The 21,387-nt window shown below is 42.0% G+C and overlaps 1 long non-coding RNA gene across 4 annotated transcripts; it reads left to right on the top strand.

The window, feature by feature from the left end:
- The first annotated feature begins 11 nt into the window (after positions 1–11).
- Positions 12–21,025, top strand: LOC126062071 (uncharacterized). 4 transcript variants are annotated; one of them, XR_007513967.1, is made up of 3 exons: positions 12–105; positions 959–1,115; positions 20,990–21,025. It is a non-coding gene; the product is annotated as an uncharacterized LOC126062071 (long non-coding RNA). The 4 variants fall into 4 exon arrangements; XR_007513966.1 differs by lacking the exon at positions 20,990–21,025 and adding an exon at positions 9,878–10,104; XR_007513969.1 differs by lacking the exon at positions 20,990–21,025 and adding an exon at positions 3,614–3,739.
- Positions 21,026–21,387: the final 362 nt, after the last annotated feature.

The raw sequence follows: 21,387 nt of genomic DNA, 5'->3' as shown, positions 1-21,387 counted from the left end.
CACCTACTCGCCTAGGGGTGGGCCAGGTTCGGATGGCCAGCTGCGCTGGGGAACCCAGGCGGGGTTTTCCGGGAGCCCGCGCAGGGCTCGCTCCATTTCACTTGGGTAGGAGCCTTATAGTGTGGGTGAATTTTATTGTTTGTACCTGTTTGCAGATGTCCTACTTACAGTTTAGCACATTGGACCTTAAATTCATACTAACTTAGGTAGGAAACCAGACGCTGGCAATATTCACTTTACTTTTTTGAGGTTCATATTTGAGATGGAGATAATTTTATCAGCCTGGCAGGGCTGTCGGGAGGATTAATAGATATATCTAAAATTCTAGAGGGTTGGCGCAAAAGAGGAAGACCCTCAATGAGATGGATTGACACAGTGGCTGCAACATGAGCTCAAGCATGATAATGATGGGGAGAATGGCGCAGGATTTCTGTTGTACATAGGGTCCCTATGAGTTGGAACCGACTAGACGGCTCCTAACAACACAACAAAACACTTAGCATTGTGTTGGCACAAAATAAGGATTGAATAAATGTTAGCTAAGCACTATTTTTTTTTTTAATGTTAATATTCCACCAGTGGCTTATCCATTTGTCATACTGTTGCAGGCTAAGATTTCCCCTTTCAAAACTAAGTTCTGCCTAGGTTCTTGCCGTTTCCTGACCAAGAATGACCCAGAGAGGCTCAGAAATTCCACATGAACAAAGGTTTGTTTTTATTAGTGGCAGAGAAAGAAGGCAGAGCCTTAGGAGGGAGAGACGGAGAAAGGTTTCCGTCTTTGCTAGCCTCCAGTCTGTCTCTCTGAACGAAGGACCTCCCAGGGTTTGTAAAGTTTTGGGGGGGGGGGCATTATCTTTATTAATAAAATGGGTGGAGATTTCTAAGAGAAGGGGAGGGATTATGGAAATCAGATGCGTGCTGCCGGATCTCAAGATGGACCCTCCCCCACCCCCGCCAGGGGCTGTCAAAACGAAGATGGAGTCCATTGGAGTCCCTAGCGCGGGCTGCTGGGGATTGAACAGAACTCACTCTGGGATGCTGTGCAAGCTCCGCACCCAGCGGGGAACCGAAGAACAACGCTGAGGAAGTTGCCGTTTACCTGCTGCTGACAAAATGTAAGAAAAGGTTATTTACTCAGAAGAGAATACATTCTAACAACTCATGGGGGGGGGGCAGTGGGTGAAGCTTGTGTAAGGCTGCCATTAGGAGCATTGAGCCAGAGTTTATCTACCTAAGCCAGTCCCATTCGCTGTCTCTCAGTACTGTGATAGCTTGCCTGTTCCTGTAATGCTGGAAGCTTTGTCACCAGTCATCCATGGTGGACAGGTCTCAGTGAAGCTTCCAGACAAAGACTAGGAAGAAAGGCCTGGCTTCTGAAAATTAGCCAGTGAAAATCTATGGATCACAACAGAACATTGTCCAACTCATTTCTTTGGACAAGTCATCAGGGAGGGATCAATTGCTGGAGGTGAACATCATGTTTGATGAAGTGGAGGGCCAATAAGAGGTCATGAGAATGACTCAGGACCAGCAGCGTTTCATTCTGTTGTACATAGTGATTTAGGAGATAAAACTGGAGCTGTTATTTCCTGTCTTTGAGCATAAAGGATGTGACCCAGCTGGAGCTGGACTCAACAAGGACACATCAACTGGGACCTAAGGTATAAAAATAATAGCTAGAACAGTTTTGGAAAACATCTTTTAAGGAGCCTTTCACATAAACTAATCCTAAGCAGGGCACAAAAGACCTACATACTTTCCTCTCTTATCTTTTTCTATTAGCATTTAGTGAATAGTAAGATTTGCTGGAGCACAGGATCCTTCTGACTGTTGTTAAGGAAACCTGTTTCAAAGATGATTCCCCACAAAGATGATTAAGAAAGATAATTCAAGATGTAGAATCACAGCACTTCGGCAGTTTTTCCGCCTAGCTATGAAAAGGGAACGCTTTCAACAATTTTACCCATTTGTAATATTAATATATACTGATGGTTCTGTGATGTTCCTCAGAGTTGGCTGGCAGCATGTATGCCCGGTTCCTACTTTTGTCTCTGGGAACATATGTCAAATAAAACCATTCTTTTTGCTTTACTTTAACTTTGTGATGATTTTACCCTGGAACAATAGGGTCACCATGAGTCAGAGTCAACTGGACTGCAGCTTTCTCTCTATATACATGTTGTTAATAGTAATAAACCAAAGGGCTGCCCAGTGTAGGGGAAAGAGCCCAGGTTCGAGCCCCTACTCTACCAAATAGTGTGGTCTTAGGTAAATCCTTGACTTAGTTTCCCATCTAGAAGATGAGCTCATAATCTTTCAGTCCTCAGCTTATCCAGAGCACCCCGTGTGCATTTACAAGACTGAGCGATCACCAAAATGTTGTAACAGGTATGGCTAATGGGACAGTCAGTAAATTGAAAACTTCTTCAGAAAAGCCCAAGGAAAGACAATGAGAGCGAGTAAGGGATGCATATGATGTTATAGAGGAAGTCGTGCACTGCAGTGCAAATACTCAGCATGGTTTTGGGCTGTCAAATAGATTTTTGGCTTACTGCATTTCCTCCCTCTTTCCTGGTGGATTTTTGGATTAATTTAGAACATTAAGTAGGAGGTCGTTGTATCGACACTTCACAGATGAGGAAATTGAGTGCTAGACAACCTTCAATCCTGTAGCTAGTCTGATGGAGCCTGAGTTCAAACTCAGGGCTCGCTGTTTCCAAAGCTGGAGCTGTCTAAGTGCTATGTGGCAAAGAATGCAGCCAGCTTGGAGCTTTTCAAGATACAATGTTCTGTTGTGATCCATAGATTTTCACTGGCAAGCACAGAAAAAATCCATCCCATTAGAGGCTGGAATGGAGTGGCTGCAAATCTCAAACCAAAAACTCAGGAATTCTAATCCCTGCACATATGGATGTGATCCAATTTGGAAACAGGGTTTCCTTTTTTATGTTAATGAGGCCATATCAGTGTAGGATGTGCACAAGAAAGCATTAGTTTTCTTTTTTTTTTTTTCCCCTATACCTTTTTTGGAGCCCTGGTGATGCAGTGGTTAAGAACTCTGGCTGCTAACCAAAAGGTCAGTGGTTCGAATTCACCAGCCGCCCCTTGGAAACGCTATGGGGCAGTTCTACTCTGTTATATAGGGCCTCTGTGAGTTGGAATCAACTAGACAGCAAAGGGTTTTTTTTTGGCTTTTATACCTGTCTTAGGTTGCTAGTGCTTTTATAACAAATACGTAAGTGGATGGCTTTAAAGAACAGAAATTTATTTTCTCACAGTTTGTTGTTAGGCACCCTATGTACAACAGAATGAAACACTACGCAGTCCTGTGCTGTCCTCACAAATATTATGCTTGATCCCATGGTTGCAGCCACTGTGGCAGTTCTCTTTTTCTGTGATCCTCCGCTTTACCAAGCATAATATCCTTCTCCAGGAACTGGTCCCTCCTGATAACATGTCCAAAGTATGTGAGATGAAGTCTTGCCATCCTTGCTTCTAATGATCATTCTGGCTGTACTTTTTCCGAGACAGATTTGTTTGTTCTTCTGGCAGTCCATGGTATATTCAATATTCTTCACCAACACCATAATTCAAAGGCATCAATTCTTCTTAGGCCTTCCTTATTCGTTGTCCAACTTTCACACACCTGTGAGGCGGCTGAAAACACCATGGCTTGGGTCAGGCACACCTTAGTCCTTAAAGTGACATCTTTGCTTTTCAACACTTTAAAGAGATCTCTTGCAGCCAGTTTGCCCAATGCAATGCGTCTTTTGATTTCTTGACTCCTGCTTCCATGGGCATTGATTGTGGATCCAAGTAAAATGAAATCCTTGACAACTTCAATCTTTTCTCCATTTATCATGATGTTGCTTATTGGTCCAGTTGTGAGCATTTTTGTTTCTTTATGTTGAGGTGTAATCCATATTAAAGGCTGTGGTCTTTGATCTTCATCTGTAAGTGCCTCGAGTCCTCTTCACTTTCAGCAAGCAAGGTTGTGTCATCTGCATAACACAGGTTGTTAACGAGTCTTCCTCCAGTCCTGATGCCCTGTTCTTCATAGAGTCCAGCTTCTCAGATTATTTGCTTAGCATGCAGATTGTATAAGCTTGGTGAAAGGATATAACCCTGATGCACACCATTCCTGACTTTAAACCACTCAGTATCCCCTTGTTCTGTTTGAACAACTGCCTCTTGATCTATCACAGGTTCCTCATGAGCACAATTAAGAGTTCTGGAGTTCCCATACTTCTCAGTGTTATCCATAATTTGTTATGATCCACACAGTCTTTGGTTAGTCAATAAAACATAGGTAAACATCTTTCTGGTATTTTCTGCTCTCAGCCAGCTTTCTTACAGTTTAGGAAGCTGTAAGTCCAAATTCAGGGTGCTAGCTCTAGGGGAAAGTTCTCTTTCTCTGTTAGCTCTGGGGGAAGGTCCTTGTCCCTTTCAATTTCTGTAGACTTGGCATTCCTTTGATCCTTGGCAGTCCTTATGTGACATCTGTCTTTCCTGTTTGTGCTTACTTATCTCTGTGTCTCTGTTGTTGCTTATAACTCAGAAGTGATTAGGTTTATGACACACCCTGCACTGATACAGCTTCATTAACATAACAAAGAAACCCCTATTTCCAAATAGGGTTATATCCACGTGTATAGGGGTTGGGATTCCAATGCATGTTTTTGGGGAGCACAATTCAAAATATTCCACCCTTCGGTCACCCAAAATTCATGTCCTTCCGAAGTGCAAAAACACATTCTCCCTGTCACATCATCTCCCAAAACTTAAATCAACTCTAAGTTGAAGATCTCATCTTCTGAATCGTCTAAGTTAAGTACTGTACTGGTAAGACTGGGTGTTTTCCATCCTGGGAAAGATTCGTCTCCACCTGTGTGCCTGTGAAAACTAGAATACAAGTTACCTATTTCCGAAGTAGAATGGCACAAGACAGACGTTTTCATTCCAAATGGGAGAAATTACAGGAAATGAGGGAGTCATGGGTATCAGGCAAGTTTACAACCCAGCAGAGAAAATCTGAGAACAAATTAGTTTTCAAGGCTTGAATATGATCCTCTGTTCTCCAGGACCATGTGGACAATGGCCCCGTCCTCCCGACTGTGGGTATTGACCATGATTTCTGGATTCTGGGTGGAGGCCCCTTGGCCCTGGGCATCAGCCCCGCTTTCCAGGTCCACTGGGGCAGCAAGCTAGCTCCCTTTGCTTTGGGGCCCCATTCTCCTGATCCTTGAAGTGGTGACTCCTTGGCCCCTGGCAGCTCTATTCTCCTTGGCCCATGGGCATGGCAGCTCCACCCCCTCAGCTTTGGGCAGTTGTCCCAACCCCTTGGCCCACCCAAACAGCAGCCCACCCCCTGGAACCTAGGCTGTGGAGATCTGACTATTTGAAACCCATGAGATGATTTTTGTCCACTCTTTGAAACTAAGGCAGTGCTGCCCCCCTCCCACCCCACCCCTCATGCTCCCTCAGTTCTGTTGATCTGCCCACTGCTCTCGGGATGGTGCCTTCTTTCTTTTGGATGACAGTAGATGTTCACAACCAAGTAGCTGTATTGGCCCATTTTCTTTCTATAGAAACCCAGAAGACAGATAGCTTTTCTTCATTTTGTTTTGTTCCTGTCCCTTTCAGACTAAGCTGACAGGATTCCTGCTAAGGTGATTGGTTAAATCTGTCGGTCGTATTGAAGCCCTGGTGGTGCAGCGGTTAAGAGCTTGGCTGGTAACCAAAAGGTGGGCAGTTTGAATCCACCAGTTGCTCCTCGGAAACCCTATGAGGCAGTTCTGCCCTGTCCTATAGGGTCACTATGAGTCAGAATCGACTTGATGGCAATGGGTATGGTCATAGGCCTAATCTCTTTGGCAAAAGATTGTGCATTCTTGACCTTGGTGAAAGTTCTAGGACATGTGCCTTAGTTTGTACAACAGAATTTTCCAAATCTTTAAGTTCTTATTCCTTTTTTAAGTCTATCTCTTTCCTCCTGCATTTTACTGTAAGTAGGCGGCAAGGAGAAGCCAAGCTGCCCTTTCAGGATTTCACTTAGAAATCTCTTTGGCTGAATATACAGGTTCATCACATACAAGTTCTACCTCCCACATAATTCAGTTTCTTTGCCACCTTGTGGAAACCCTTGTGGCATAGTGGCTAAGTGCTACGGCTGCTAACCAGAGGTCAGCAGTTCGAATCTGCCAGGCGCTCCTTGGAAACTCTATGAGGCAGTTCTACTCTGTCCTATAGGGTCACTATGAGTCAGAATTGACCCGACGGCAATGGTTTTTTTTTTGTTTTTGCCACCTTGCTTGTCTCTGTGCATGCTGCCTCTTATAACTCAGAAGTGATGAGGTTTAGGACACACCCTACGTATGACCTCATTAACATAACAAAGAAAATGTCTCCAAGTAGAATTACATCAACATGAGTGGTGTTGTTCTGACTCATAGCAACCTTATAAGACACAGTAGAGCTGCCCCATAGTGTTTTCCTAGGCTGTAATCTTTACAGGAGCAGATTGTCCGGTCTTTTCTCCTGTGGAGCCACTAGTGGGTTCTAGGAATCTTGCCCTCTAAACCTTTTCTTTCTCCAGTCCAGAGAGACTTTGCTCATTGTAAAGGCTTAGGTGGAATGGGAAATTAGCTCTGTCTCACCGTATGTTCTCTCTACCCTAAATCTTCTCAAGGCAAAGGCTTTTTTGTAAGCCCACATGCCTCCAATGTTGCAACTCAGAACCCTTTTCTCTCAAACCATTGGCTCTGCCAGGAGGTTCCCAACAGACTCAAAAACCAAGAATTAACACTTTTCTCTCTCTTTCTCTCTCTGCCTTCTGCTCTGTCAATTCCTCCTTAACCTGAGTGGATTGTGTGTGGGGAGGGATGAGGGCAAGTAGGACTTGCAGCAAATGTTGGGTGGGACAAACACAGCAGTAAATAGATCAAAATATTATCCTGCTCAGGGGACTGATAGTCTAGATATTTAACAACCTATGTGGAGTGGAAGGATTCACTGGGCGATGCAAGTAGTTAATTGGGCTTGACTGCTAACTGAAACGAAGAAAGGCCTGGCCACCAACTTCTGAAAAATCAGTCATTGAAAACCCTAAGGAACACAGTTCTATTCTAACTCACATGGGGTCAACATGAGTCGGACTTTGCTCTAAGGCAACTTCTTTTTTTGGTTATGGAGTGGATGCAAACCAATTGAAAGAACCCATAGGCCGTTAAGAGTGGACACAGCTAGAAACATCAAGGATGGTCAAACCAGTCTTGATTTTTAATATCAGCCTTGATTTTGCCACAAAGGCAAGTAGAGGCAAGAGAAGTAAATGCACTGTGTCCTCAAGTAAGTCACTCTACGTAACTGAGCCTTTATAAAGTCCATTTGAGTTCTTCTCACTCTTCCTCTATATTCCTGTAGGTTTTGGGGCTTCCTACATGCCACTGCCTTCTTCTTCTTCTACTCACTCTCTCCAGACCAACTCATCCATGGCCAAGGCCTCGGCTACCGCTTCGGTGAAGGGTCAGAGTGTTGGAAGAGAAGTAGAGGCAGATCCCAGGGTCGGATGTCAGGGGGTGGGCACAGGGAGTAGAAGAGACTTACTAATTGCTTGTGGGCAGTTGTTGTTGTTAGGTGCCGTCGAGTTGCCTCCGACTCGTAGCAACCCTATGCGCAACAGAACGAAACGCTGCCCAGTCCTGCGCCATCCTTAACAATCGTTGTTATGCTTCAGCCCATTGTTGCAGCCACTGTGTCAATCCACCTCATTGAGAATCTTTCTCTTTTCCGCTGACCCTGTACTTTACCAAGCATGATATCCTTCTCCAGGGCCTGATCCCTCCTGATAACATGTCCAAATATGTAAGACGCAATCTCGCCATCTTTGCTTCTAAGGACCATTCTGGTTGTACTTCTTCCAAGACAGATTTGTTTGTTCTTTCAGCAGTTCGTGGTATATTCAATATTCTTCACCAACTCCACCATTCAAAGGCGTCAGTTCTTCTTCGGTCTTTGTTATTCATTGTCCAGCTTTCACATGCATAAGACGTGATTGAAAATACCATGCCTTGGGTCAGGGGCACCTTAGTCTTAAAGGTGACATCTTTGCTTTTCAACACTTTAAAGAGGTCCTTTGCAGCAGATTTGCCCAATGCAACGCGTCTTTTGATTTCTTGACTGCTGCTTCCATGGGTGTTGATTGTGGATTCAAGTAAAATGAAATTCTTGACAACTTCAGTCTTTTCTCTGTTGATGTTGCTTATTGGTCCTGTTGTGAGGATTTTTGTTATCTTTATGTTGAGGTGTAATCCATACTGAAGGCTGTGGTCTTTGATCTTCATCAGTAAGTGCTTCAAGTTCTCTTCACTTTCAGCAAGCAATGTTGTGTCATCTGCATAATGCAGGTTGTTAATGAGTCTTCCTCTAATCCTGATGCCCTGTTCTTCTTCATATAGTCCAGCTTCTCGGATTATTTGTGGGCAGAGTGTTCTGTAAATGTTGATTAGATCCTGTTGGTTGATGGTGTTGCTGAGTTCTTCTCCTCCTTGCTCAAGGCTCAGGAACCCTTCCTGGAGTCAATGTCATCTGAGCTGGGTCTTAAATCATGAGCATCAATCCTTCAGAGAAAAGGAAGTAGATAGTAGCAGGTAGGCAATGTCGTATGACGGGGGTTCTGTTTGCTATTTCACCCATTACACCAGGCTGCCACTCTTTTTTTTTTTCTCTTTAGTATTCAGCAAAACTTAAAAAATGAATGATGACACAACGGAAAGAATGTAACCAATGTTATTGAACTGCACATGTAGAAATTGTTGAATGGACGTAGATCTGCTGTGTATATTTTCACCAAAAATAAAATACATATCTTTTAAAACTTTAAAAAAAAAAAAAAGTAAAACTCTACTGTCATCACTTCATCACTTACCATGTGAAAGTATTATTCTCAGAATGTTAAAAATAGGAAACAGGTTTTTACTTCCATTATGATATAGTATACAGGGGTTGACTTACACTTCTGTAATAAACACCCAGAAAATTGGACACAGTGTGTAAAATAACTGCTTTCAGGCATTGGACGTCAAGCAGCATAGGACTATGATCTACGAGGAAAGGGAAGCAAACTAGGTGCTTCCTACAGTTGTGCTGGCTTCATGCTTGGAGGCAATTTATGGACCATGGGTGCAGAGAGGGGGAACTCAAACCAAGGCCAGTGGTCTTAGTGAGAAAAAGAGGAGGGGGGGGATCAGAGTTGTGGAGGCTGTGGTAGCTGTAAGTTTGGGACATAGTTCCAGAAAGGAAGGCGTTATGCAGAAAAAGTGCTTTACAAATCTACATGGAGTTTCCTTGAGTTTTGCTGAGTAAGGGACAGTGCATGTGTAGCATGAAACTCTACAAAGTCGGACATAGAACAACGGGGAGGGAATTGTATGCTGAAAGGTTCTCAGAGTTCACACAGGGTAGGAAGATATTCTAGCTCTTACCAGCCAGAGCAGAATCCTCAGTAATAACAACCCAGGATATTCAGTGGAAAACCCAGAGGACAAGGCTTTGTAATAAGGCTACTGCTGGAGTAAAAGCTACCCAACACCTGCCCTAGAAGAACTTAAAAACAAGACTCAGACAGAAAATCAGCAAGGACAGATGTTATGCATTGAACTGTGTCCCCCCAAAATGTGTATAAATTTGGCTAAGCCATGATTCCCAGTATTGTGTGATTGTCTACCGTTTTATCATCTGATGTAATTTCCCTATGTGTTGTAAATCCTGCCTCTATGGTGTGAATGAGGGGAGATAGGCAGCAGTTATGTTAATGAGGCTGGGCTCAGTCTACAAGACTGGATTGTGTCTTGAGCCAATTTCTTTTGTGGTATACAAGAGAGAAGTGAGCAGAGATACAGCAAGACCTCATACCACCAAGAAAGCAGTGCTGGGGGCAGAGTGCATCCTTTGGACCCAGGTTTCCTGCACAGAGAAGCTCCTAGTCCAGGGGAAGCTTGATGAGAAGAACCTTGCTCCAGAGCCGACACAGAGAGAAAGCCTTTCCCTGGAGCTGATGCCCTGAATTTTGGACTTCTAGTCTACTCTACCGTGAGGAAATAAATTTCTCCTTGTTAAAGCCATCCACTTGTGGTATTTCTGTTATAGCAGCCCGGATAACTAAGACCACAGAGAACTCAAAACCACCATTAACCAACAAGATAAAACAAACATTTATAGAACACTCCACCCAACAACAGCAGAATACATACACTTATCAAGTGACAATGGAGCGTTTACCAAGATAGGCCATATCCTGGGCCATAAAACAAACATCAACAAATTTAAAGGAATTTAAATCATACAGAGTGTGTTCTCTGACCAAAACAATCAAATTAAAAATCAAAAACAAAAAGATAACAAGAAAACTTCCAAACATTTGGAAACTAAACAGTACACTTCTAAATAATACATGGTTAATGCAAGAAGTCTCAAAAGAGCTTTTTAAAAAATACTGAACTGAATGAAAATGAAAATACATTTTAAAATTTGTGGAACATAGCTAAAGCAGTGCTGAGAAGGAAATTCATAGCACAAAATGCTTACATTAGCAAAGAGGAAGCACCTCAAATCAATAAGCTAAGCCTTCACCTTAAGAAACTAGCAAAAGAACAAGATAAGAACAGCAACAACAACAACAAAACAAAAACAAAAAGCAGAAATAATTGAAATTGAAAACAGAAAATCAATAAAATAAAAATCTGGTTCTCTGAGAAGATCAATAAAATTGACAAACCTCTAGCAAAAATTACAAATAAAAAAGAGAGAAAACACAACCAATATTGGAAATGAAACAAAAAACATCACTACAGAACTTACAGATACCAAAGGATAAAAAAGAAACACTATGGTAGGAAATACTACTTTTTTTCATATACATAAATATGATTGTATTTTCTATACATAAATTTGATAACTTAGATAAAATAAATCAATTCTTCAAAAAGAACACAAACTACCACAGTTCAACCAACATAAAATAGATAAACTGATGACTCCTATGATTATTAACTAAATTGAATTAATAATTTAAAACTCCAGAAAAATAAATCTCCAGGGCCAGATGGCTCAATGGAAATTTGTAACAAACATTTAACCCCTAGAGGCCCAAGAGGGCTGGACTCAAGCCTGGAACTCCGAGCCCCCTTGCACCTGGTGGTATACTGGTTAAATGCTACCACTGCCAACCAAAAGGTCAGCAGTTTGAATCCACCAGCCACTCCTTGGAAACTCTATGGGGCAGTTCTACTCTGTCCTATAGGGTCACCATGAGTCAGAATCAACTCGACCGCAGCAGGTTTGGTTTTTGGTTTATGGATTGCCCCTTATACCACCTATTGCAGGGCTTTTAGCCACGTAGACCCTTTCTAGGAAACTTCTGTCCCTTTGGGCTTGTATTTCTTAGAATGAGGTCTTTCCACCACTTACCTCAGCATCAGCTGAAGTGTCTTTAAAATGCAGATTACCAGCCTCCCAGCCCAGACCCACTGACTCAAATTCTCTGGAATGGGGCCCCAAAATCTGCATGTTTAATAAGCTCTCCGGGTTATTCTGAAGTACCCCAAGGTCTGAGAACTGTTGAGGCTGTGGGGCCTCAAAACAATCCCACCCCAGCACTCTTGGAGTGGGTGGGATCAGGCAGGGCTTCACTGAGGAGAGGAGCCTAGAGTTGGATGGAGAAGATTTAGAGTAAAACTGAAAGGGCATCGCGATGAGAAGCATGGGAGCAGAGGCATGGAAGCAGGAAAACGCAAAGCATAAAAACATTTTTAAAGAATCAATGCACACACGCACATACAGGAAGCATCAACACCGTTTCTACATGAATTCTACACAACCTTTTCAATAAAATAGCAGGGTACACTTTCCAACTCATTTTATAAGGCCAGCATTACCCTGATACCAAAAGCAGAAAAAAAAAAAGACAATACAAATAAGAAAACTACAGACAAATATCCTCAGCAAAATGTTAGCATATAAAATTCAGCAATATATAAAAAGAATTATACACCACAACCAAGTAGAGTTAGTTCTAGAGATGCAAGATTGGTTCAATATTTGAAAACCAGTCAATGTAATCCACCTCATTAACAGGCTAAAAGAGAAAAATTACGTATTATGCCAATTCATATAGAAAAAGGTGAAAACTACAAAGTATTAGTGAAAGAAATCCAAGAAGATCTAAACAAATGGAGAGACATACCATGTTTATGAATTGGAACACTCAGCATAGTAAAGACGTCAATTCTATCCAAACTGATATAAGACAATTCCTATAAAAATCACAGCAAGATTTTTAACAGACGTAGACAACATTTTCTGAAATTTATATGCAAAGGTAAAGGAACTAATGTCGGTCTGATAGATTGCTTTTATGTGGCCTTTCTTGCCATGGTCTTGTAACTTCCACCAAATGATTGGGTGGGACTATGCAAATAAGGTGCTTGTGGCCCACCAAGGAAACTGGGCAGCTTGCTGATAATGCAAGTAAGGTGCGTGACACCCGTGTGGGGGTGGAACTGTGCAAATAAGGTGTATGGAATCCTAACGAGGGGATTGATCAGTTTTGCCATTTCACTAGACTTAAAGCCCATTGCCGTCGAATTGATTCTGACTCATAGTGACCGTATGGGACAGAGTAGTACTGCCTCATAGGGTTTCCAAGGAGCAACTGGTGCATTCAAACTGCTGACCTTTTGGTTAGCAGGCAAGCTCTTAATTACTGCGCCACCAGGGCTCTGCTAAGCTTAAAATGAGGTGGAAATGAGCCATCCCAGAGGTGCAAAGGGGGGCACCTCGCTACCACCAAGGAGAAGAGACAGGAGGAGAGTGGGTCTATTAGACCTGGGGTCTTTGGGCTGAGAACCTCCTAGACCCAATAGACAGAGTTATAGCACCAGAGATGGTGCAAGATGTTAAGAAGAAGCAACAACAAAACCAGGAGACCAGTGTGAGACAGCACAGTGGGCTTCCTGGCCCATGTAGTAAGGTGGTTACAGTGGGTGTGCCTACCCATGGAGCAAGAGAGCTGATTGCCTTTGGGCAGGCAGCTTCCTGGCAGAGTGGGATGCCTCTGGGCACTTCTTATTGGAGCTAGGCTTGCCAACCCATGGGCAAGAGAACTGAGTGCCTTTGGGCTAAGGCTCACTGGCAGAGTGGGGTACCCCCAAGGACTTATTGGCAGAACCAAAGAGCTTTGTAACACTTGCCCGAGCAGGGCAGAGGCCAGGCAAAGGGGCTGAGGGGTTGAGGGGCTGAGGGGCTTGAAGGGCCAAGGGGCCAAGGGCCAGAGAGAAGTCTGCCTGTGGGCACAGCTGAGAAAAGGCTGTCCTAATGGAAGAACTACATAGTGAGTCATTCCTAATCCTGAACTGTAACCTGTTACGTCCGTAATAAACTCCATAACTGTGAGTATGGTCTGTGAGTTCTGTGTGGGCATTGCAATGAATTATTGACCCCAGCACAGGAGTAGAGAGTGCCGTATAGGAAGGACGGCTGGTGTCAGGATTGGTAAAAACTTTGGACGGGGGGAGATATGCCTGACCTCCACCTCATAGCAATCAGCCTTGGGCTGTTGATGCTGATGATGATTCTCGCCTCTTGTGAAGTCAGATGAAGCAGTCAGACGATGATGCTGCCACCATGCCATTTTTACAATTGGGACCATTTTCTTTTTTACAACTAGAACAGCTAAAATATTTTTGAAAAAGAATAAAATGGGGAGAATCATTCTACCCAGTTTTTAGACTTATTATATAGATATAGTAATCAAGACTGGCAAGGGAATGGACATATAGATCAATAGAATAGAGAACTCAGAAATAGACATGTACATATACAGCCGAATGACTTTTGACGAAGGTGCAAAACCAATTAAATGGACGGAAGATTGTCTTTTCAAGAAACGGTACTGGAGAAATGGGATATCCATAGGCAAAAAAGAATCTGGAGATAAAATTCACACCTGACACAAAAGTGAACTCAAAAGGGATTATGGATTTAAGAATAAATATGAAACTATAAAACTTTTAGAAGAAAACATAGGAGAAAATCTTTGGGTCTTGAGTTTGGTGTTCTTAGACATGACACCAAAACATAACCCACAAAAGAAAAAAATTGACAAATTGCACTTCTGCAAAATTAATAGCGTTTGCTCAGTGAAAGACCCTGATAAGAAGATAAAAAGACAGGCTGCGGACTGGTATAAAATATTTGCATGTCACATATCTGACAAATGACTTGTAGCCAGAACACATAAATAACTCTCAAAACTCAACATTAAAAATACAAACAATCCAGTTAGCGATTGGGGAGGGGGATCATTTCACTGAAGAGGATATGTTCAATAAGCACATTAGAAGATGTTCATCACTAGCCGTGAACCCACTGCCATCAAGTTGATTCCGATTTATAGTGACCCTATAGACAGAGTAGAACGACCCCATAGGGTTTCCAAGGCTTAATTTTTACCGAAGCAGACTGACACATCTCTCTCTGGCAGAGAAGCTGGTGGGTTTGAACCACTGACCTTTCAATTAGCAGGAGAGTGCTTAACCACTGTGCCACCAGGGCTCCTTCACTAGCAATTAAAAAAAAAAAAAAACAAGCCTTTTGCTGTCAAGTTGATTCCAACTCATAGCAACCCTAGCCATTAGAGAAATGCAAATAAAAATCATGGTGAGATACCATTACACACCTTTTAGAATGGCTGAAATAAAAAAAAACTATGGCAATATCAAATACTGGTGAGTATGCAGAGAAACTGGATCTCTCATACAATGCTGGTAAACCAAAAAACCAAGCCCACTGCTGTCATGTTGATTCTGACTCACAGTGACTCTATAGTACAGAATAGAACTGCTGTTATGGATGAATTGTGTCCTCCAAAAATATGTGTCGTAAATCCTAATCTCTATGCTGTGGTTGGAGCCCTGCTGGCACAGTGGTTAAGAGCTCAGCTGCTAACCAAAAGGTCAACAGTTTGAATCCACCAGCTGCTCCTTGGAATGCCTCTGGGGTAGTTCTACTCTGTCCTATAGGGTTGCTATGAGTAACAATTGACTCTAACTCAACTGGTTTTTTATGTATGTGGTTATAATCCCATTTGAGAATGGGTTGTCTTTGTTATGTTAATGAGGGAGGATTAGTGTAAGGTGTATTTTGAGTCAATCTCTTACAGACATAAAATAAGCAGATTAAGCAAGCAGAGATGGTGGAGAGATGCCAAGCCACATGAAGATCGCTCAGGAGCAGGGGCTCAAAAGAGACAAGGACCTTCTTCCAGAGCCTACAGAGAAAGAAAGCCTTCCCCTAGAACCAGCACCCTGAATTCAGACTTCTAGCCTCCTATACTGTGATAAAGTAGATTTCTGTTTGTTAAAGCCACTCACTTGTGGTATTTCTGTTATAGTACCACTAGATAACTAGATAACTAAGCAGAATTTGTTACCAGAAGAATGGGGTGCTGCTCTAACAGATACCTCAAATGTGGCAGGTGGAAATTTGGAACTGGGTAATGGGTAGAGGCTGGAAGAGTTTTAAGATACCTAATAGTAAAAGCCTAGATTCCCTTGAAGAGACAGTTGATAGAATTATGGACATCAAAAGCAATTCTGGTGAGTGCTCAGAAGGAAGTGAGGAGAGCTACAGACAAAGTCTTCATTGTCTTAGAGAATACATATCGTACCAGTAACAGAATGTTGCTAGAAATATGGACATTAAATGTGTTTCTGGCGAGGCTTTAAAAGAAAATGATGAACATGTGATCAGACAATGGAGAAAGGGCGATCATTTTTACGCAGTGGCAAAGAAATTGTCTGAATTATGTTAAAATGTTTGGTGGAAGGTAGAGCTTGTAAGTGATGAACGTAGATATCTGACTGATGAAATTTCTAAGCAAGATCTTAAGGAGTCCATGTGGTTTCTTCTTACCACTTACAGTAAAATGTGAAAGGAAACAGATGGACTTAAAAATGGACTGTGCAAAATGAAAATAGAACTTAAAGATTTGGAAAATCCTGCCGTATAAACTAAGGACACGTGTTCTACTATATTCACCAAGGATGTGGCTACACAATCTTTTGTTAAAAAGGTTAAGCTGGTGACTGATGGATCTAACCAACTACCACAGCAGAAAACTCATCAGCTTTCACTGAATGGAACAGAGAAAGAACAAAAGGAAAGAATGCTGTCTGCCTCTTGGAATTCTACAGGAAACAAGCCAAAGGAGCTACCGCTGTTGTCCTCCAAGAAAAGAAAAGGACCATTCTTGGAGCAGCTCACAGATCAGCAGAACTGTTGGAAAGAGCACAGAAACAGGGCCTTCTTGGTTTCAAAGGGTGGGGCCATGGTTTCCTAAATCTCAAAGGATAGGTTTCAAAGAGTCTTAATTGGCCAACTTGGATCGTCTGCCAACTTGGTTCTGGAGTGTGGAGCTGCCATTAAGGTGTGCCAGGGAATAGGGCTGCTACCCAAAGCTGAGGGAGCAGGGCTCCCATGCCCAATAGGCAGAAGAATGGGGCCTCCTGGGGCCAAGGAGGTGGAGTCATCACTCAGTTGGATTAGGGATGGCAACCTAAAGTTCTGGGATGGCAACATAAAGCTGAAGGAGCAGAGTTGTCATCCCAGAGGGTCTGGAAAGCAGAATTGAAGCCCAGGGCTGAGGAACCTCTACCAAGAATCCAAAGGGCAAGGCCAATATGCAGATTCGGGAGAGTGGGGCCATTGCCCAGGTGGTCTCGAAAAAGAGAGGATTATTTTCAAGTGTTGAGAGCTAATGTAATTTGTTCTGCTGGGTTTTGGACTTTCCTGGTGCCTGTTATTCCTTCTTTCCCTCCAATTTCTCCCGTTTGTAATGGAAATGTCTACCTTGTGCCTGTTATATATGTGTGGGAATGGTTATTAAGGGTGTGGGATAATGGTGCAAGGAACATAAATTTGGATCAATCTGAGTTTAGTGATAAGGGCCCACTAAGCCCAGATTCTTCATTCAGTTTTTCAGCTTGAAAGGTTAGGAAAGGCTCTAATGGTTGATTTGTTTGGTTTGCTGACGCATGGATTGTGCAATGCCCTACACTAAATTAAGTTGAAGTACCAGACCTGCCTTGGTATACTGTAGAAGAAGGTATCCAAAGGCTTAGGGAAACTGGCATGTTAGAGTGGATTTATCAGAACCACAGACTCACTGTCTTGGCTATCCAGTACTGTTATAACAGAAATACCACAGGTGGATGGCTTTAACAAAACGAAATTTATACTCTCACAGTCTTGGAGGCTAGAAGTCCAAATTCAGGGTGCCAGATCCAGGGGAAGCATTTCTGTTTCTGTTGGCTCTGGAGGAAGGTCCTTGTCACCAATCTTCCCCTGGTCTAGGAGCTTCTTAACGCAAGAATCCTGGGTCCAAAGGACGTGCTCTGCTGCTTGCACTACTTTCTTGATGGTATGAGGTCTTCATGTCTCTCTGCTTCCTTCTCTCTTTTGTATCTCAAAAGAGATTGGCTCAATATACAATCTAATCTAGTAGATCCTGTCCTGCCTCATAAAATAACTGCCTCTAATCCTGCCTCATTAACATCATAGAGTTAGGATTTACAATACATGGAAAAATCACATCAGATGATAAAATGGTGGCCAGTCATACAATATTGGGAATCATGGCCTAGCCAAGTTGACAGAAATTTTTGAGGGACACAATTCAATCCATAATACTCACACAGGGATTGCCCAGAGGGCACATTTTTAACCACAACAGTGAGGAACAAATTTGTGAAGGCCGCCCCAGCATCCTTGAAGACTGCTGTGATTGCTATTTTATGTAAGTCAGATTTGACAGTGGGAACTGCCCTAAATGAATTAACATACCTAACTACAATTGGGCTGATTGGACTCCATGGTGGTAGGGACCAGGTGGTGGCACTCAAACAACAAAGGCAAGGTGGGCGTGGTCACTGTAATGAATAGTGAAGTCAAAGCAGTAATCAGAATAGCCTGGCTTGTATGGACTTATGGCATTGGCTACTTAGCCATGGTGTCCCTAAGAGTGAAATAGATGGGAAATCTACTAAATATTTACTTCATCTGTAGAAGTGAAGGAATTCTAGGTCAAGTGAAAGACAGTCTAACTCAAATTTTCAGAATGGAGAGTCATAGCCCCTCAATCAATTCCCAGACTTGAGCCAGTTTACACACCCACAATTCCTAGAATGAAGGGGAGGCTGTGTCCCCTTGAGGAAGGACCTCACCACACTGCCAAAAATTTATACTGTTACTCTTTCTCCCAGCCTTCCCCAAGGGATTTACAGCTTTTTACAAGAGTAACTGTTCATTGGGTGAAAGAAAATAATCATACTTTTCAGGAATTACTGGATACTGGCTCTGAACTGACAGTAATTCCAGGAGACCCAAAATACCACTGTGGCCCACCAGCCAGAGTGGGGGAATATGGAGGTCAGGTTATTAATGGAGTCTTAGCTCAGGTTTGTCTCACAGTGGTTTCAGTGGGTCTCTGAACCCATACTGTAGTGATTTCCCCAGTTCCAGAATGCATAATTGGAACAGATACACTCAGCAATTGGCGGAACCCCTACATTGGTTCAACAGGGAAAGAAGGGAGTTACAATATTGGCTGGTATCAACTTGGCTGGGCCATGATCGTTAGTGGTTTGGCAGTTATGATGTAATTTGGAACTTATGTGATAAATTCTATGGTGAGATCTGCTAGAAGCAGCCAATCAGTTGAAAGGGAGTTTCCTTGGGGGTGTGGCCTGGCTCCAGTCTATAAATGAATATTCCAGTAGGGTTTTCACTCTAGATTCCACATTTGGCTCATCATCTGACCTCTGGTTTTAGGACTTGAGCTACCAGTTTACCTGTCCATCCTGGGATTTGTTGGCCTCCACATATATATACTTTCAAAATTTTTACTTTGTTCTTAGCTTTCAACTGTTTGATTATGATATGTTTAGGTGTGTATCTCTTTGAGTTTATCCTACTTGGTGTTTATTGAGCATTGTGGATGTGTAGATTCATGTCTTTTATCACATATAGGACCTTTTGACCATTATTTCTGCAAATATTTTTACTTCCTCTCTCTCTGTCTTCTCTACTTCTTGGACTTCCATTATACATATGTTGCTAAGCGTGATGGTGTCTCACAGGTCTGTTAAGCTCTGTTCACTTTTCCTTATTCTTTTTTTTCCTTCTCCTTCTCAGACTGAATAATTTCAGTTGACCTATCTTCAAGTTTGCTGATTCTTTCTTCTGCCTGCTCAAATTTGCCATTGAGCCTTTCCAGTGAATTTTTCATTTTAATTATTGTAGGCCCCAGTATTTGTATTTGGTTCCTATTTATAATTTCCACGTCTTTATTGATATTCTCTATTTGTTGAAACATTGTTCTCTTCTTTTTATTTTACTCTTTATTTTTTTTGTCCATAGTTTCCTTTAGCTCTTTGAACATATTTAACACAGATGATTTAATGTCTTTGTCCAGTAAATCCAATGATTGTGCTTCCTCATAGACAATTTCTATTCATTTATTTATTTTTTCCACTGAGTGGACCATAATTTCTTCTTTGTTTGCATGACTCATAATTTTTTATTGAAATGTGCGTATTTTGAATATTATTTTTGAATCTTAACTCCTGAGGTTTTTTTTTTGGGGGGGGTTACTTGCTGTACATTATAGTTGTTTATTTACTGACTTTTCTAAGCTTTTTTTGTGTGTCTATGAAGGATGTATACTTTGTAGTGTGATCTCTCAAGTTCCTGTTTCTTTAGCTTGTGGTCAGCTAGTGGTTTCACAGAGATTCCTTCAAATGCCTGGAGACAAAAAAGAGGAAGAAGTATATGAAAATAAAATTAAAAAATAGCCTAGTCTCTCATTCTGAGAGCGAATTTTTTAGGAGGCACTTCCTCAATACTTAGACAGTCCATTTACAACTCTGCCTTAGCTTTCACTTTTTTTTTTTTTTTTGCTTTAAGTGAAAGTTTACAGAGCAAAGCTTTCCTTCTTACTTGAACTGCTCCTAAAGATCAGCCAGAGGTGAAAGCTTAGCTCCTTTCAGGTCTTTTTTGAACATGTGTGCTTCCCTGGACATGTGTGTGGCTTTCTGGATTTCTCATTTTATGCGAAATCTTTTCAAAGCCTTACTCCCCAAAGTAACTCTACCCCCAACTTTTCCTCCCAGGCTTTGTCTATGATTTTCCTCAACTGTAATCTTTTGCCCCACATGGCAGCAGATTATTAATTTGCCTTTCAATGTTTTTGAGGAATCCCCTCTGTTTAGCTGCCTTTCTACCCCCAGAGAGTTCTGAGTTAGGATAAAAAAAGGCAAGCACCCTGCACCAGTCCTTCAGGGAACCTCAAATAAATGAAAAAGTGACATTAGTGAAAATGGCAGGGTATGGATCGCCTATGACTTCTCTCTCCACAGAAATACTGGGGGAGTGGGGAAGGAGGTGGGGGAAGGTGGAGAGCAAAAATTGTTAGAAACAACTTTCCAAGAACTCTGGAAAATAGTCAAATGTTTACAGCAACCAAATGAATGCTGTATCTAGAAAAAGGTGACATAAAACCAAACAATATTTTAGCTTAACTAGTAAGGAATGTCTGCCTTGAGCATTGTGCTATTTAAGATCTATCTGTGTGGGATCAAATTGACAACAGCAATGCAAAAAATTAGATAGGAACCTTGGGGGCAGTTACTTTATGTTAATGGGGGAGAAACAACTAAGAAAAGAGGATGAAAATGGTTGCGCTACTGGAAGAAAATAATCAACGTCACCAAAATGTACATGTAGAAACTTGAATTGATGTATGTTTTTGCTGTGTATTCTCTCAACAACATAATAAAATAAAATATTAAAAAAATTAGCATACTCAATGAGACCTCCCCACTTAAAATTGCATATCCTCCTTGTGTTCATGACTATCCTTCCTCTGTTGCTCTAGGCACATAGAGACCAATTGTCATGCATTGGATGGCCGCTTGCAAGATTTTAAGAACCCAAGCACAACACAGTGAACTAGGAGGTAGGACAGAAGCACTAAACATGTTATTGGAACAATTAACAGGTAGGTTAATATGACCTAGTATTTCCACTCTTAGGTATAAGCCCCAAAGTCTTGAAATCAGAACTCAAACAGATTTGTACACCAATGTTCATTGCAGCACTATTCACAATAGCCAAAAGTGGAAACAATGAAAATGCCCATGAACAGATGAATAAATGGATTAACAACATGTGGTACATACACACAATGGAATACTACTCAGCCAGTAGAAGAAATGAAGCCTTGATACATGCTAAAATATGGATGGAGCTTGAAGGCATTATGCTGAGTAGAAT

Source organism: Elephas maximus, chromosome 2 (genome assembly GCF_024166365.1).
Source record: "Elephas maximus indicus isolate mEleMax1 chromosome 2, mEleMax1 primary haplotype, whole genome shotgun sequence".
Classification (NCBI taxonomy): Eukaryota; Metazoa; Chordata; class Mammalia; order Proboscidea; family Elephantidae; genus Elephas; species Elephas maximus.
Note: the sequence above shows the minus strand (reverse complement) of the source record. Positions and strands in the feature narration are given on the sequence as shown.